We start from the raw sequence: 11717 nt of genomic DNA on the forward strand, positions 1-11717 counted from the left end.
CCGAACAGTTAAACTGCCCAATGGTCTTCAGAAAAATCCTCCAGCTCCTGCACATTCTTTGCTTTTCCAGCATCTTCTGAATATTTGACTCCTTACTAGCAGTGATTTTATGATTTTGAGATCCATCTTTTCACACTGGGATTCATACACAACTACCAGTATTACAAACACTGCAAACATTCAGTGATGCTCAAGAAGAAAACATCCATTCAGAGCCAGGGCGTGTAAATTGGTGTAAATTGTTCTTATTTTGTTTTTAAAAATTATTAATTAATTTAATACTGCCCTTCAGAGGCTAAATACGATATTAACATGTAAAAGAAAATAAGAAAAATGTACACATCACCATCTTCTTGCTCAAACGTTTACTGGCTCTTGCATTCTTGAGCATAACCTTGCAGATTCTGAATAATGTGACCAATCATAATGCAGATATCCACCATTTTTGTCTTACAAACCAAAAACCAAAACCAAAAGGTGCATTGACATCTTTTTGCATTTCTAATGTTCATTCATGTTTAAATCGTGCTATAACTAAAATAGATGATCAGGTCACATGCTTCTTAAACTAAGGCGCTATATACAGTAAGGCGCCACAAAATGGTATTTCTTGTTTGAATTTCACAAAAATTACTAAATTTTAAAGCTGAGACTTTATTTTATACCAAAAGGAACCTGCTCTGTCTTGTCTGTTGGCACATTATCAGTATCCTCTTTGCTCCGCAATAAATTTTTCACTGTGTGAGAACATGATGTGTGGCGTGAGAGCAGAATGGCTTGTCAGACGTAGTGTTAATTTTAACACCCTGCAGTGTGGACACATATGTACACTGAGGAGTGAGTGTTAATTTAACACTGGGGATTTTGCTGTGCAAAGGCATCAGGTATTACATTGAACACTAATAAATGTGAAATTCTAGCTATACTTGACCTACCAGCTCGCTTAATTCATAATATACAGGTTAAATCAGAAGTCAAATATTTGGGTATCACGGTCTCCAGAAATAAAGAAACAAGGGAAAAAGAAAACATTCTTAAAAATATTGATAAATGTAAAGTAATATTGAATTTGTGGCAAAGGGATATAACAATTTTTGGCAGGACTCTTCTATCCAAGATGGAGAGTATATCAAGAGCCATTTACCCTGCCTTTTACCCTGCCTTTTCACGCTGAATTTTGTCCTAATTTGTAAGTCGCTTTGGATAAAGGCGTCTGCTAAATGACTAAATGTAAATGTAAATGTTCACTAGAAATTTCAAACAACATGATTAAATTAATAAATAAGAAAAATTTACATTTTATTTGGAAGGGTAAATGCCATTATATCCGGAAAAATTACATGATTAAGAGTATTAAAGAGGGTGGCATGAATGTCATAGATTTTTCTGTGATGAATGGTGTACTAAAACTAAAATGGTTGAGTTCCTTTGTGTGTCATAAATACTCTTTTTGGTTTAGCATCCCGAATGCAATTTTCCATTAAATGGGGGGAACTGATTTTATATTGCGGTGTGACTATGATTTAAACAAACTACCTGTAAAATGATCTGATTTCCATCAGCAAGTTCTTTTGTACTGGAACCTAATGTTAAGCACAACTTACTACATAATAGCCTACACTTCTGTGGAACAACAGGTATATTAGTATATTAGTAATATTAGTAATATAAAATTCTTGTTTTTAGGAACTTGGATGGAAAAAGGAATATGGGCGTTAACACATTTGATGGATAATTTTGGTAATTTGTTGAATTACAGAGATTTTTGTGTTAAATTCAATTTCCAGTGCCCAATTAGAGAGCATAATGAAGTGTTAAAGGCCATCCCAGCACCCCTGAAAATGATGATTAAACAGTTTGCAATGTACTCGAACTCTCGATCAGAAATGAGACCACTTGAAGGAATTAATTTAAATAGTAAACAGTTTACCAATAAGTTTATTAGAAATGTGTTATCCAAAAAGTTTTACTCTGGTCAACTGAAAAGAAAATATGTTCTAACAGATTTCAGTGATGAAGAGGCTAAAAAAATAAGGAAGCGGTATTTATCTTACCCAGTCTTTCCTAAGGCCAAAGAAGTGACATTTAAAATACTGAATGACATTTATCCATCTAATTGCTTTTTACATGAAAGATTCAATAGGGAAAACAATTAATGTGGATTTTGAGAAAGAAATTGAGAAATTTCTTTCAATGCAAATTTCTACAAGTATTTTGGATTACATTTCAGAGTTGGTTACAATCTAAAGAGATATCACTTCACCCTTTCAATGTGAGTTCAATTAAAGTTGGAGTGTTTTTGAATGATAAAAGATTTTTTATCTTAGATAAAAAATTATCTTTTATCTTAGATTTATTGATAAACAATCATTTTTTTTTAGGCAAGCACTTCATCCACAGGTGTAAATAAAGATCAAACCCCATTTCAATGGATGGAAGAATGACTTGAAGCTATTTGTTAAATCTCTTCATTGGATGACCGATAGAAATGCCCTAAAACTGCTTTCCGTTTTGGATTTGTTTAGGTTATTGGACTAAGACCCTCACCCCTTTGTTTTTGTTTTGTTTTTTTGGTTCTATGTTCTTCTTCTAAGTGATCCATCAACACGAATACAAATGTATGATTGTTGATTTATGCTAATTCTCTATAGCAATAAAAAAAAAAGTAAAAAACACGCACTAGAGGCTGCGGCCTAATTCTCGTGAGATTAAGTTACTTTGCCATCCTATTTCCTTTAATATTGAATATTTGAGAGCGGTAACACTATGTTTTGGCTGGATAGAGGAAAAAGGGATAGGTAAGTTAGGTCACATGACGTACATCATACACACTTAGGTTTGATTTATTTTGTTTAGACACTAGGTTTAGGGGCATGTGCAATCATTGTAATTTTTGTTTTGATAGGTAGAGTAGGGAAGTATACGACGTCTCGGACGTTGAGACTTTTCTTTCTACATTTTTCTTTTGTATGAGATAGATTAGTTGAAATGGGTTAGAAAGATTATTTTTGTTTCATTCTTTTCTTTGTGTTGGCACTGTCCAATTATTCTATTTTTCTTCCCAGGTCTGGTATAATATAATTTGTTGTTTTTTTCCTGTGATCTTTCGTTTTCATTGTAAATACTTTTTTTTTTTTGCTTCAATTGTTTTATTTTCTTTGTTCTCTCTCTCGATATATGTACCATATTGTTGTATATTTCACAGTAATAAACTTCAGAGAACTCGACGTTGATCTACTTTTTATTACAACATTCTCACAACACCTAGCATTCATGTTCTACTAGGCAACTGGTACCTTAGTGACACCTACTGTACATGTATTTCAATATACCACATATTCCCCTTTCTAGAACAGATTTAGACTTAAACTAAAAAAATATATTTAACAAAGCACAGAACACAAGAAAACCAACAGTTCTGAATGTCAACAACATGCATAGCATTATATCACTGAATATTTCAAAAAGTATGCAATTAAATAACTCAAATGTTTAACCTACTTCCAGTCGGAAAAGGGAGAACAAGTATTTTCTATATCACTCTTATTTCTTTTCTTTTTTTTTTCATGCAACAAAACAAAACAAACTATAACAACATAAATGTCTCAAATACATTACCTAGACTATGATCAATATTCAATACCGTGTATCTTTACCCCTTAAACCACCAGTCCTTAAACCACACTGGGGCACGACACACTCTACGAGGACATGAAGTACCAGGAGGAGAGATTGACATTTGAGATGTCCTGGGTGCTTGAAAAGGCCTAAAGGAGTCTTCTGCTAGAGAAGGTGTACAAGAAGTGGTAACACAGGATGAAGACGGAGCCAGGTGAATGACATTCCAAGCTTTTCCATTGGAGAGGAGATATGTTGCAGAGTCTTTCTGAGCTACAACCTTAAAAGGCTGAGAAAACGTACTCGGTTACTAACGTAACCTCGGTTCTCTCTAGAAGAGGGAACGAGTACTTGCGTAAGATATCTTACGCTAGGGGAAAACCTCTTTTCCTCGAGATATTGAAGCCAAAAATTATCCTTAATTTTGCAATAATGTAAAACGCATTGCAGCAGCATGCAGACATGGGCGAGACAGCTCGCGCGCCCATTGGCTGCTCTGCGGCAACTGCACCAGCCTATCGATAGAGGCTCCTCATGACGTCAGAACCAATGAGGGCGCTTCGCGCCCATTACGTCATGTCCCGCCGAAATCGGGTGGGGCCAGGGCTATAAATACGGCCCAGAGAGGCTGGTTTGGTCAGTTTTTCATCGCTGAAGCGAATCAGAACATGACGCATGCACGGCAAGATACGCAAGTACTCGTTCCCTCTTCTAGAGAGAACCGAGGTTACGTTAGTAACCGAGTACGTTCTCTTACGAGAGGTCTCTCGTACTTGCGTAAGATATCTTACGCTAGGGGAACACAATGTAAAACGCCGTGCGTGCTTGAGACATAACACTAAAGTCCCAAGGGCAGGTGCCCGGGGCTCATACAGTGCCTAATCACAAGGGACTCACAGAGAATCCGGGAAGAGGGGCTAGAATAGCATCATTCCTGTAATATTGAGCTCTGATAAGAGCATGTTATATCAAGTGTTCCACACAGCCAGGGCGAACTCAGCCTGGACTGGTAAATATGGGGGACTTACGTACTGCCCACAGAAGTATATAGGCGATCAGTGATCGATGCTCTAGCAGTTTCAGCATCCCGAGCCGATAGCATCGGGCGGGCAATACTGAAAAATTAAACCGAGAGCAACCTAGCTTGCAAAGCGGGAACCTCGAGGTTATAAAACCTTATAAATGTAGACGGGGAGGCCCAGCCTGCCGCCATACAGATATCTTGCAAGGCAATCCCACTGGACCAAGCCCACGACGAGGCCATGCCTCTTGTGGAGTGCGCTTTGACACCTATCGGGCATTGCAGGCCCTTGGATGTGTAAGCTAGCGCTATAGCATCAACTATCCATCTGGATAGACTCTGTTTTGACGCAGCTAGTCCCTTAGAACGTCAGCTGAACAAAACAGAGAGCTGCTCCGTCTGTCTGAAAACAGATGAGCGAGACACATAGGCTCTTAACGCCCTGACCGGGCAAAGGAAGCCTGCGTCCCCTTCCTCCTCAGATACCGGCAGGGCCGACAGGGAGATAACCTGTGCCCTAAACGGTGTGTTGAGGGATTTAGGAACATATCCGTGCTTTGGTTTGAGTATGACTCTCGAGTCATTCGGCCCAAACTCCATACACGTCGTGCTCACTGAGAGCGCTTGCAAATCCCCTATGCGCTTCACTGAAGCGAGAGCCAGAAGAAACACTGTTTTGAAAGACAAGGGTTTCAGGTCTATTGACTGTATTGGCTCGAATGGGGCACCTTTCATGGCTTCCAGAACCGTGGAAAGGTCCCAAACGGGAACTGAGGGTGGTCTGGGAGGGTTCAGCCTCTTAGCTCCTCTAAGGAAGCGAATGACCAGATCGTTCCTTCCTAATGACTGGCCAAGCGGCGGTTCAGCAACGCTGCTATGGCCGCCACATAAACTTTGAGCGTGGATGGGGTTCTGCCCTTATCCAGAAGCTCTTGTAAAAAGGAGAGAACCTCCGGCACCCCACAGCGTGAGGGTGAAGTGCCACTCGCTGTACACCAGCTAGTGAACACAGACCATTTTGAGGAATAGAGCCGCCTCGTAGATGGAGCTCTAGCCTGCGTGATCGTGTTTAACACTCCCGCTGGGAGGTTAACGGGTACCCGTTGATGGCCCACACGTGTAGGGACCAAAGCTCCGGGCGAGGATGCCAGATCGAGCCGTTCGCCTGCGAGAGGAGAACCCTCCTCACCGGTATCGGCCACGGGGCGGGACTCGTCAGCTGCATCAGGACTGGAAACCAGACTTGGTTTGTCCAAAATGGGGCGACGAGTAGCACTGGGCATCTGCTCTCCCTGATTCGCTCTAACACCTGGGGTAGGAGCGTGACAGGGGGAAACGCATAGAGCGGGGCCAGCGTGAGCCAGCGCATCCCTGCTCTTGGAGAAGAATTCCTGACAATGAGCGTTCTCTTGAGACGCAAATAGGTCTATTTCCGCTCTGCCAAATGTCCTTCATAGCATTTTGACTGTCTGTGGATGAAAAGACCATTCTCCTGTCGGCAGATTGTTTCTGGACAGTCTGTCTGGTCCCACATTCAGATGGCCAGGCACATGCGCTGCCCTGAGCGAGCGCAGGTTGTGCTGAGCCCAGACCAGGAGGCGTTCCGTCAGCCTGTGAAGGATTCTGGATCTGATACCTCCTTGGTGATTTATATAAGCCACCACTGACATGTTGTCCGAACGGACCAAGACGTGGTGTCTTTTTATCTGGGGACAAAAAAGCGCCTCAGCGCGTTGTCGACTGCCATCATTTCCAGGCAGTTTATATGCAGAAGCTTTTCCCGTTCCGACCACTGGCCGAATAACGGTCTGCCCTCGAGCAGCGCTCCCCATCCCGAGGTTGAGGCGACCGTAGACACCAACTTCCCACTCGAGGAAGTCCCCAGGCTTACACCTGACCGGTACCAGTCGGTCACTGTCCAAGGTTTCAGAGCTGCGACGCATTTCTGATCGACCTTGAGGCGCGCGAGACCGGAGGTCCAAGCTCTGCGCAGCGTGCGCTTTCAACCAATACTGCAGCGGGCGCATGCGAAGCAGACCCAGCTGAAGCACTGAGGATGCTGAAGCCATGAGACCCAGCATCCTTTGAATCTTTTTGAGCGGGACTAAAGTGCCGTGGTGAAAAATCTCTGTCATGCGCTGAATACTTAGTCTGCGCTGCGGCGACAGCTGTGCTGTCATAGACAGCGAGTCCAGATCTGTGCCCAGAAAATATATTTTCTGACTGGGAGACAGTGAACTCTTTGCCCAATTGACTGTGAGACCTAAATTCTCGAGGTGATCGAGTAATATGGTCCTGTGTTCTATGAGCTCCGACTGTGATCGAGCTAGAACCAGCCAATCGTCCAAATAATTCAGCACTCGTATGCCTCGGAGCCTGAGGGGTGCGAGCGCTGCATCCATGTACATCGTGAATACGCGAGGTGCCAGGAATAGGCCGAATGGTAGGACTGTGAACTGATATGCCTGGCCCTCGAAGGCGAATCTCAAAAATCGCCTGTGACGTGACGCTATTTGTATTTGAAAATAAGCGTCTTTCAGATCTATTGACATGAACCAGTCCCCTTGGCAAATTTGCGAGAGGATTTTCCTGGTCGTGAGCATTCTGAACCGTCGTTTCAGAAGTGCTTTGTTTAGTCGTCTTAAATCTAAAAATGGGTCTGAGACCCCCGTCTTTTTTTTTTTTTTTTTTGTACCAGAAGATATCTGCTGTACATGCCCCCTTCGCTCTGAGCTTGTGATAGGGGTTCTATAGCCCCTTTGCTCAGTAACTTCGCTATTTCGGCCCGAAGTAGGTGTGCTACTTCCTTTTTCACCGTAGTATCGATTCGCGCCGCTTTGCGTTGCGGGCGTCGACCGAACTGTAGCGAATAGCCTCTTTCTATAATGTCTAGCACCCACTTCGAAACCCCGGGTAGCCTTGCCCATGCGTTTGCACGAATGGCTAGGGGTTGAATGCGAAGCGCGCTCTGGTCGCTCAGCGACAGAGGGGCTTCAGTGTGCTGCAACATAAGCTTATGACATTTGAGGCAGGGGGCGCGCTGATAACAGCGGGCAGATTGCCCGCGCTCGACTCCTCTGCGGTGGTCAATCGAGAGGGGGAGGGCTGGGCGAGTCCCGTAAGACCTGTTATGTCTATGTGTGAATGTGGGCGTGGGATAGCGGGCACATTTACAACACTGAGAGCATTGTCTGCCTGAGCAGAGCGAATGCATGTTGGTTTCGTTTTACAGAAACCTTGAGACATGCAGAACGTAGTGTTTGTGGGCACTGGGCACACTCAAAAAAAAAATTCATTGGATGAACATGATTTTATCATGCCACCTATATTCCATCTAAACAAACCAAGTTAAGTCAACCAACCTTTATCATATTATTTGAACACAAAATAGATGTGTTGGTTAAACATGATATTAACATTTCCATTAAACTCATTTTAATCTTTTTTGAGTTACATGTTCATTCTTAGTTAATTTAGTGAATTACTTTGAGTGTACAAAAAAAACACAGAAAACATGCAAACAATTAAAATTTTTATTTTTTTCAATTGGGCTTTAACATGCACCAGTTAAGTCTGAACTGCTTTCTTCACTTTAAGTATCCCATTCATCTGAGTGTTTGTAACATGATATATAAGAAACATTTAGCTAACAAAATCTTGGCTCTTGAGAAAACTGATCCCCAAGCAACGCTTGCAGGACTTTAACGCCCCTTTTTTCTTAACACTTCTAAAAATTAAGCAATTTTAACACTTTCCTTTTTGGGAATTTGTAAGGTAAACCATGGCCTGATACAGAAAAATGTTACATTTGAAAATAAACATGAATTTAACAAACAATTGTGAGTAACAATTTGAGCTGTAAAATAATAATAAAAAAAGATTGTCTGATGAAATACTGGTGTATATATAAAACATAAAAATAAATAAATACATACCTTAAATAAATAAAAACCTTACAGCAGCTTGCTGTGATGAAATCACATGAAAATTATTTTGATAATTCTAAATTACCAGTGTAGCTTATGTTCCTTCACATCTTAAAAATTAAGCCATTTTAATAATACCCATTTTGGGAATTTGTAAGTGTAAACCTTGGCCTTGACACACACAAAAAAAGTAAAAATTTGAACAAACATGAATTTATAGCAAGTGTGTAACAACTGCTCCAGTCAGTTGTCCCTTTGGTAAAACACTGTTGTAGTCTCAGTCCATCTTTTTCAAGCTCACTTACTCCAAAAGCTTGTTTTTGAGGAACTGTGCCTTGGATGACAACATCTTTCCATTTAGATTTAGAAAGATCTTCTGCAAGACTTCAAAAGTGCATTTGAGCTCTGGTGGGTAGCTCAGGTTCAAACAGTATATCAGTCCAAATAACAGAGCACAAGCCTGACTATTCAAGTCACTGAGCACTTCCACACCTTCAAGGACACCAATGTCTGCTGGGTCATCGTTAGGCAGCGCTCCCTCCTTCAGTATGACATACACTCCTATCACAGTTTGCTCCATGGTACTTTGGGACTCAAATTCTGAATCCTGTGGGATAAGAGCACAAGCAAAAATTAGCTCAAATATTTATTACAAGAAATGCACTTAAACACTCACTGGCCACTTTATTAGGTAAACCTGTAAAGTAAACTTCAATCCAATACAGGAGCTCTGCTGTGAATCCTACATTTACAAGTTTAGAATTATTCAGTTTTTAAGACGAAACTGTCAGAAAGGTGATAATTCTACTGTTTATTATTGAGGTCACAGTGGGTGCTGGAGTATAATGTGGTGCATTATATTATAAGATTGTAATAATTTATTTGGCCACCATATTTAAAATAAATTAGGTGGCTAAAACATTAGAACCACTTTGGAATATAATGCACTGCAATAAAACAAAAGCATACATGTACAGTTTCTGATGCCATTTTTTTAAATGCAAATTTGGCCCCTTGAGAGCTCAACCGATTTGAATAAAAAAATATTTGTTTTCGTGCATCAACCAATTCACATAAGAACTGTGTACCATCAGTTTCCTATAAATAAACAATTTGTCCAGCTCAGTTATTTGACAAAGTTATGTGTTCTCTCAAGTCACATGTTTGTTGTAGCAAATAGGGGAAAACACGGCCCAAGTACAGATTCAATGGGCTTTTAAAACTGTATTTTCTTATCAACTCACCAAATATGCCTTCACTAGTTTTTCAGGCTCTTCATTCAAGTAGGTGCACAGAGACTTGATGACACAGGCTCTTCGGGTGTGTATAGTGTCATTCTGTGGGGTGGGGACAAGATTAACTCAAACTTCAGTGGCGGCACAGCTTAAGAGTACTCTTTGGGAAGAAAATGCATTGAGAATGACTATTAAATATACACAATTTAAATATACACAAACATAATGATTGTTGTTTCCAAAACAATGGTGTAGTTTATAATGCTTAAGCAATTTGTACCTACAACTCTCCTTTGTAACACACTGCCTGCACTGCCACATACACGTCACTGAAAGAGAAAGAAAAGGAAAGGTCAGTAATCAAGGATAGTTAGTTATACATTATATGTGTGAGTGTTAAGAAAAACTACTTACATGTAATAAAGGTGAGGTTCACACCAGAAGAGCATGGGGACAGCTTTATATTGTGATGTATTTCATCTTTTGTATGAAGAAAATAATCATTTTCGCTGTAAAAAAGTAAAGAAAAAAAGTGTATAAGACTGACTTCAAAAAATGGGCCAAAGAAAATACCACTACTGGCTGCTGTTACTAAATATAAAGTTTTACTTATATTAATAAGTATATTCCATAAATAAAACATGTATACCTATTCAATCATAACTTTAACTGCCATTTATTAGGACACTTCAAATATGGTCGACTGCATCATAGATTTTACTTGACAAGTTTTGCACACTGTAATCAATAAGCTGGGTAGCATTAAGTAACATGTTTGAAAAGACAGAAATGGCTAGATACAGAACGTTTAAATTAATATTTTGCTGATATACATACATGAAGGCCAGGCCAACATAAAAATGGCACATTACGCTAACGTTAACGTTAGCTAACGTTGCATTAACTTACAAACAGAAAAAAACCGGGAAAAAAACGGGTGTATGATGTTTTCGACTCTGACGTCTGCATTCAATTTATCTCCTGTTTTACCCTCCCATTGTTGGGGTAGAGTTATATTTGCTGAAAATCAGCGAAAAAAATTGCTAGAGTTGCCATATTCCCCTTTAACGTTAAGGTGAAACTCGTATCGACAAAGACACAGAATTGAACCCAACACATGTGCTTCAAGTCTGGGAAAATAAGCCTGCTTAGAAACATCGCAACACTGTCTAATAACTTAGTTTTATCCCACAGTAATAATTACAAATAGGTACATATATCAGGTACTTACCCTCAATATCAAGGATGCAGAACGATTAGACCGCTCACAAAACGTCAGGAATTTCAGCCTTCTCCACAGTACATTTGAGCCCGGCCGCGTGTCCCCGAACTTCCCGCCGCAGTACTGAGCATGCGCAGTGTGACTCACCAGAGAGAATTGTTGATATGAAGCGCCTCAATCTCATTGAATCAACAAGTGCAGATCTAATTCATTCAATTATTTCTTAATTTAGTTCCAACTAACAAGAATGAATCATTTAACACAAGTAAACTCGTTATATTCTTATTAATCAGACATATTTTTATTTAGCAAATCAAGCAAGTGGCTAGTTGAGTTTTTTGAGTGCAGTGGGCACATTTACCACATTTAATGCGCAATCGATCTGGGTCGATTTCATGTGCGCGAGCCCTGTGTGACGGGCTGTGTTTCTGTGTAGGAATGAGCACTGGGCATTTTGTCTACAATCATAACACCATCGGCCGTGGTCGGAACACCAGAAAATACATTCTATGGGATTTATCTGGGTAGCCGTAAAGCGGCGTTTGTGTGCAGGCAAGCGGGCTGTGTCGCCGACTTGTTTACTGTAGAATACACTGGAACAGTCGCATTTACTGGAACTGAACGAGCGAGAAGTTGCCATAGAAACAGAGAGCGTCAACACGCTGGCGTTTGTTTGCAGGTGTGCGTGTATTACA

At 40.6% G+C, this 11717-nt stretch overlaps 2 long non-coding RNA genes across 2 annotated transcripts; both read right to left on the minus strand.

Annotated features, from left to right (window-relative positions):
• Positions 1–8158: 8158 nt before the first annotated feature.
• On the minus strand, positions 8159–9954 carry LOC309478440. The gene is made up of 2 exons (XR_014198989.1): positions 9810–9954; positions 8159–9172 (listed from the first exon to the last, which is right to left on the minus strand). It is a non-coding gene; the product is annotated as an uncharacterized lncRNA (long non-coding RNA).
• Positions 9955–10080: 126 nt separating this feature from the next.
• On the minus strand, positions 10081–11368 carry LOC309478359. The gene is made up of 3 exons (XR_014198943.1): positions 11032–11368; positions 10215–10309; positions 10081–10129 (listed from the first exon to the last, which is right to left on the minus strand). It is a non-coding gene; the product is annotated as an uncharacterized lncRNA (long non-coding RNA).
• Between the last annotated feature and the right edge of the window lie 349 nt (positions 11369–11717).

The sequence above is a fragment of the Leuciscus leuciscus genome (assembly GCF_965113295.1).
Source record: "Leuciscus leuciscus genome assembly, chromosome: 1".
In the NCBI taxonomy this organism is placed as follows: domain Eukaryota; kingdom Metazoa; phylum Chordata; class Actinopteri; order Cypriniformes; family Leuciscidae; genus Leuciscus; species Leuciscus leuciscus.